The sequence below is a fragment of the Tenrec ecaudatus genome, chromosome 6 (genome assembly GCF_050624435.1).
Source record: "Tenrec ecaudatus isolate mTenEca1 chromosome 6, mTenEca1.hap1, whole genome shotgun sequence".
Classification (NCBI taxonomy): Eukaryota; Metazoa; Chordata; class Mammalia; order Afrosoricida; family Tenrecidae; genus Tenrec; species Tenrec ecaudatus.
The window spans coordinates 82,031,492-82,038,604 of record NC_134535.1 but is presented as its reverse complement, the minus strand read 5'-3'; positions in this window follow the sequence as shown (position 1 = coordinate 82,038,604).

The following is a 7,113-nucleotide window of genomic DNA, read 5'->3' as shown; positions in this document are numbered from 1 at the left end:
CCAAGGCAGCTCAGCGCCTGGCACGTAGGCACTCTCTACTTGTTTCAAGTAGAAAGAAAATATAGATGGATGGGTGTGTGGATCTGTTAGAATGTAAAGTGGTAGTATTAAGGCTAGTCCCACTTTAAGTGGCAAAGAGAAATGGTACCCCAAATGTCGCAGATCCAACCATTGAGTATTCACTGGGTATGGGAAGGGAAACATAAGTGATTGCTGCCCTGGTGGGGTTGATCTGTCTGCAGTTGTGTGTGGGGGGGTGGGTGGGGGGGAGTCGGAGGGTAGGGAAGGTAGGACAACATACATGAAATACCTTGAAGGCAATCCATAGCTGCTTAGAGGTAGAAATCTGAGTGGTGTGCTTTAAGATTCCAGTCCATGAATGTTCTATTGCAGAATGATTTCAGGAGAAACTTGCTGGGTGTCTTAAGCTGGGTTTTTTAGAGGAGCAAAACTGTGAGGTGTATACCCTCCCACTCCCACCGAGTCAACTCCGACTCGCAGGGACCCCAGATAGGGGTTCTGAGACAATAAATCTTGATGGGAACAGGCAGCCTTGTCTTTCCCCCAGGGAGCCCTCGTGGCTTTGAACCACCAGCCCAATGCTTATGCCACACAGCCACCAGGTTCCTTAAGACATATATGTAAGCATATAAATATATATAAGGGGCACTGAAATGGTCCATTGGGAAAATGGAATTTTTCCAGTATTCAAGGGATTTTCAAAAAGAAGGGAAAAAAAGTGTGTGTGTATTTCATGGAAATGCGTTATGTGGTTGTGGAGCCTGGCAAATCCCTAGTCTGTGGACCAGGCATCAGGCTGGAGGCTTCTGATTCATGTGGTTTCAGGGACTGATGAATATAAAATCAATAGGTCAGACAGCAGGCTGCTGGCTCCCAGATTATGGGAGCCAGTGAATCCAAAAATCTGCCAGTGAGAATGCAGCTAGCTCATAGCACAAGAACTTCAGGTCAGAGAGTGACGAGTCAGATGCAGGATTCAAAGAAGGCAAGCTGCTAGGAAATCCACATATATGGGACACAAGCCACACCCCCAATAAAACTCCCTTTTCAACAGAATGACCGCTCTCACTGGAACACAGAAATAGAGGATGCTTATAGAGTATCTGTCAAACCACAGAGAATCGTGGCCTAGCCAAACTGACACATAACCCCAACTATCACAGTCTACCCCTTGCCAGCTTGACATCCTTACACATATCCTTAAACCACGCACAATCTCTGAATTGCATCTCTCTCTCTGCCACTGCCACTGCCAGCACCACTGGATCAGCTGGATCACACAGCTCGAGTAGTAAGCAGAGGAGCGTGCACTGCACAAGACTTCTGTTGTTCTGAGCCCCCCTCACAATAAGCACATGTTTTTATTCACTTGGTAAATAGGCCAGCCTAGCACACCGAAATGAGGGATATGCTGCCTCCAACCTCCAAAGAGTTCCACCAAGTGTCGTGCCTCTCTGTTAGTTGTAAGCAGGCCAGACGTAACAACCCACCCTTAAAGGGAATACCTTGATGTGTTTCACACCACCGGACCGCTGGAAATGTGGATGGATCTCTAGAAATTTCACCGACGAGGAAGGAGCCTGGATTTGGTTAGATTCATCTCATGAAGCTCCACGACTACAGCCTGTAGTATGGATTCCTACTCAATGTGAAGAACACAAAAGATCCAATAGACAACATCAAGATAAACACAGAAAAGACTGAAGTTGTCAAGATTTAATTTTACTTGGATCTACAATCAATGCTCATGGAAGCAGCCAGTCAAGAGATCAAAGGGCTCGTTGTATTGGGCAAATCTGTTGCAGGGACCTCTCTGAAGCGTCCGGATGCCAAATACAATGCTGAGGACTAAGGTGCACCTGACCCAAGCCCCTTATGCACGTGAAAGCTGGCCACTGAATCAGGAAGATGGAAGAAGAAAGGGTGATTTTGAATTATGGTGTTGTTGAAGAATTTTTAAAGCACTATGGAATGCCAGAAGAATAAACGAATCTGACTTAGAGCAAGTCCAGTCAGAATTCTAATTAGACGTGAGAATGGCAAGACTGCCTCAGGTGCGTTGGTCATGTTATCAAGCCCCAAGTCCCTGTAAAAGAATATCATATGTAGTACAGTAGCGGGCCGTGCGACAGGGAAACCTTTCCTGAGATCGACTGATACAGTGGCCACAACAAATGGAGGCTGGTGCAGAACGGGTAGTGTTTTGCTCTGTTGTACGTAAGGCCGCTATGGGTCTGAGCCAACTCGCTGGTACTGAACAACAACTTCCTGTCTAGCTCACAAATTGTCTTGCCAATATGTCTAGAACCGTTGTTACAATAACCTATTAGATCCAGTCAGTACAATGTCCCCAGTGTAATAGGCCAGCGTGAGGCATGACAGACAGGGCAGGCAATCAAGGCCCTGTGGATTAAAGTATGGCACAGTGCTAGAGAGCTGATATTCTGTGAGGCAGCACCGTGGCCTTGCCAACCGAAGTCAACTGCTTCTGATGCTCCTTCAAAACTGGAACCACGAGAGAAGCATTGCATAGGTTAATAACGGAATATCAGGTACCAGGAAACGTATAAGGGGGCTTCAGAAAGTTCATGGCAAAATTCCATTATCTTTCAATTACATTTCCCCCCAAAACATTTTGAAGCTCTCTGATATGAATTTGCTTAAACAGTGACACCACATATAAGACAGCAGTCGCATTGTCAAAAATATCCATCTTCATTCTACAAAATCCATCTATTTTATACAGAGGCCAAATGGGCTAGTTGAATGAGGAGGTGGTAGGAATTTCAAAGCTTCCTTCCTTTGAGTTCTGGATAATGACTCTAATCCCTGGAATCCCTCCAGGAATGTGGTGGGGCTTTTGGTTTACTATCTACCTAGGTAGCCGCATTCCAATGGCTTGGTTCTTCCTACCGTAAGAGTCAGGGATCCAGTGTGGGAATTCTACCAGTTGCGGAGTATGTCCATTACAAATATGCATCCTGGAACTGGAGACTTCACTAAAGGATTGTTGGTGCAGGGGCCCACTGTGCGACAGACCTTTGTGAAGACTCCGATTATAGCCTGACCTCTACCTGCCCCTATGCTGTGTGGTAGTCCAAGGTGATGTTTCGGGTCTAAAGAAATTAATATCAGTTCAGAGTCAGTGACCGGTAATCCTCCCAAAGTCTGATTATTTCCCCTTGTCCAACGAACAATAATTCTTGTAAAAGGTCATATATGGAAATGCTGTGGAAAAGATTAACAATATAAATTATTGTCCCTTCCTCAAGGGAATCCGGCCTTTCCTTCATTCGGGGAACTGACTCAAGTCGGAGAACTGATTGAGGGGCCACGGCTCTCTATTCCGGTGATTCAAGTTAGACTAGCTTTCTCTTGATCTAGAATCCTGCCGCTTTTAGAGATCAAGTAAATATTAAGTAGGTTTTCAATATATATCACTCCCAGGAGACACCATGACTAGGTACCAATGTTATAAAGCCATACCAGTAAGATGATTCTGATGACTAGGTTACCTCTTACCAACCCACTGAAAATCATGGCTTCACAATGTTAACACATAACCCTAACCGTTGCAAGAAATCCGTCCCTGCGCTGGTTTTGACAAAAGGGAGAATTCCGTGAGCTAGGTTCTAGCCATGGGCTATATAGACCACGGGACCAATACTCGAAGCTAGTGGAAGTGAAAAAGAAGATTTCTGGAAATGATAGATGGGAATCTCAGAGAAGCCAGTAGTGGAAAATCTAGCCCGATGTCATGGGAGTTGAGAGGACACAGAGCTGGGTTTGCGTCAAGGAACATATGACTGTTAACAGTAGGTGAGGGTGGAGGGTGTGTGCGTGCGTGGAGAGCCTGTTGCATGCATGACTCATCTCAGGTAAACTCTTGTGTTCCTGGTAGTGCACATGCCCTGGGTCCCTAGTGGCTCCTTCCCGCTCTGTGTCTGCCCCACTGTCTTCTGGCTCACTCCGCTGCCACTTGGCCCAGGGTGACTTCTGTTAGTCTACAAGGCCAGACCCCACCACTGAAGCACTTCCGTTCCTGAGCCTCTTTAGTTAAATGCTCACAAGAGAGACTCTGAATGACTCACTCAGTCTATTCATTGCATTCCCTGCCTTTGGGTTGGATGCCTACCACTGGGGCAATCATCCATGGCCTGAGGGCAGGCTGTACAAATTCTCTAGAAGGGAGTCTAGATAGGCAAAAGCTATAAACTAGTGATCTAGATAGAAAAGTGGTGTCCAGGGCTGCCCCCCAGGCAAAAGACAGAATGTGAACAGGTGTGTGTGTGTGTGTGTGTGTGTGTGTGTGTGTGTGTGTGTGTGTGTGTGTGTGTGTAAGAAAGGGAGGGAAGGAGAAGTCAGGGCAATAAGGAGGTCTCTGGACTGGGGTAAACTAGGGGATTTAGGCAACTTAACCCCCCAGCATCTGTGTTTCTCATGGTCTACATATGAGGAGAATAATAGAGGCATTCTCATGGGTTGTTGTGAAGATTAAATACACCACCCATGTAAAACTCTAAGGAGAACAAATGTTCAAGGTTCTGTCCCTGCACGCTCCGCCTATGCGCAGGGGAAGTGAAGTCTGGTGGGAGGTACGTTCCTGTCACATACTTCACTGACAATTGGGGCTTGTGTCTTGGTCAAGTCACTCATCTTCTCTGGGCCTTAGTTTCCTCAGATGTAAAATAAGGGATTCAACAAAATAGTTTCTAAGCATCCCCCCAGATTTGGTGTAGACTTGGGGTTAGACTTGTCGCCTATTTCCAAGAACGCCAATGATGAACGCTTTCCTAGTACGAGGGTCCTGTGGCAGGAAGCCTAGTGGGCTGGGGGGAGTGACCAGGAGGAAGAGAGGTGGTGGCACTAGCAGTGCCGGAGAGGTGTGGGTAAGGTTCTGGATTTGGGGTTCACCCAGAATATGGGGAGGATAGGATTGAGAGAACAATCTGCTTGGCCACTGGGTATGCCCAGATAGTAAAGTAACCCAAGTAGAATCATTAAGGCTGAGGCGTGCAGGGCCTGTTTACCCAGGATGCACTGGGCTGCAATGAAGTCAGCGTGAGGGTTAAGCAAAAGAAAGAATGCTTGTCTCTAAGATCAAGCCGTAGACTCTGGGGTGGAAAGCGAGCGGGGAAATCTGGAGAAGGTTCCACCACTCAGCACGATCCCATGAGGTTACTAAGCACAAGCTCAGTGCTCTGCTAACTGCACCAGGTCCCCGATGTAGACGGGGCCTTCGGGCTTCTTGGGCCCACAGTAATCCCTCCAATGAGCCTCTCATCCGCAGCCACACCACATGCAAGGTCCTTGTTACCCAACCTGCCTTATCTCTGCTTCCTCATCTCCCTGGCCCATTCATCCTTCTGCCAGCTCCTATACCCTCTTCCCCAACCTTCAAATGGCTTTCTTTAGGCTCCCAGCCTCAGTTGTTTAGCATTTCCAGAAGACCCATCAGCGAAGCTTGGGATGACTTCACATGTCTACGCTGTAATCTTAGCTGGGTCCAGTGCCTCTCCAACAATCCTTTTTGTTCTGTGCTGAGAAAGGCCAACAAGTTTCTCCCGAGGGCTTTGTCACCACAGCAGAGGGAGCCACACACGCAAGACCGCAACAAGACAGGTACACAAAGATGTCATCAGCGGAAGTACTCCAGCCACAAAACGGGTTGCCTTGAGACTTGACAAAGACGACGTCTCGGGGCATGCCGTTGGGTTATATGGGGGACAGGTGGCAGGACCGCGTTGACTCGCCTCAGTCCTTATCTGGCTCTGTGTTGGTCTGGACCGGTGGAATGGTCCCTGGGGGGCAGTTTGGGAGGGGTCATCCAGACCTCTAGTTGACCCTGACACCGTTCTGCTTTTCTGTGTCCCTGCACACCCTCCTATTCCCCACAGGGGCTTATAGAAGCTCTCACCAAGTAAAGCAGCCCTGGTGGGGGAGTGGTTGCGCGTTGGGGTGTGATCCGAAACTCTCACCACCTTCCTGAAGCACACCCACCATCACCTGCCATCCTCGGCTAGACGTTTCCTTTTCAGCCACTCAGACCAATACGTAGATCTGAACGGTAAGGATCTTTGAAATATCTGAAAGATATTTTCTATGAAGATCTAATTCTAGGTGTGTTGTTCCTTTCTCGTGGCCGTTTCCTCGTGTGTTTTTAGATTTCTGACTCTGGAGGCCATCACTCGAAACTCATGCCATCAGGTCGATGCTGACTCATATATATCTACAGGGTTTCCAAACGTAGATCTTTGAGGAGATTTGGGCCTCAACTTTCTCCTGAGGAGCAGCTGGTGGGTTTGAACCGCCAACCTTGAGGTCAGCAGCTCAATGCTTACCTGACAACACTACCAGCGCTCCTTATGGAGATCACAGTTCTTGAAATTATGTCCATGAGAATTCTTTGTAGTCTGCATTGAAGGTGGATTCTTGCAGAGGAGATTTTTTTGCTCTGGATACTACCAAGGAGTGGTAGTCCACTTGAATCTAAGATGTAGTCTTTCACGTCCTCCTGGTAGAGCGAACTAAGAGTTAAAGTTCAATCAAGAAATCCAGCTCGTGGCTATGAATTCCCTAGGAAGATTTTCCCCTGTTCTCACTCAGAGTCAAAGTTCAAGTCAGGAAATTTTCCTCGCAGCCTCCCGGAGGACTGCTTATTTCCAGTGCACCCTTAGACGGAGTACAGTACCTTTGTGGGTTACACCTTTGTGCAGAGCCTGTCTTTATTGGACTGTTCACCCTGGGTCACCTTGAGGTCTGTTTCCAATTCCCTATATTCTGCCGGCCTGTGCAAATCCAAGTTCAAGTTCACCTGGTTTGCAAATGCGTCCCAGGTGAAAGCCAGCTTCCGTGTTCCTGCCTTTCTCTTTTTGTTCCTCAGTTTCTGGCTTCTGAGTATTTATCACTTCATGGGATTGCGGTGAAGATCAACTTGTAATAATAATAATCACGAGTCTTTCCAGCTTCCTCCAGGTCAGGGGTTATGCTAAATGCTTTATGTACAGCATCTTAACCTCCACACCGTATGTAAACAACTATTATTAGCCCACCAGCCGCTCTGTTGTCAGGGAGAAAGATGTGGCGACTTGC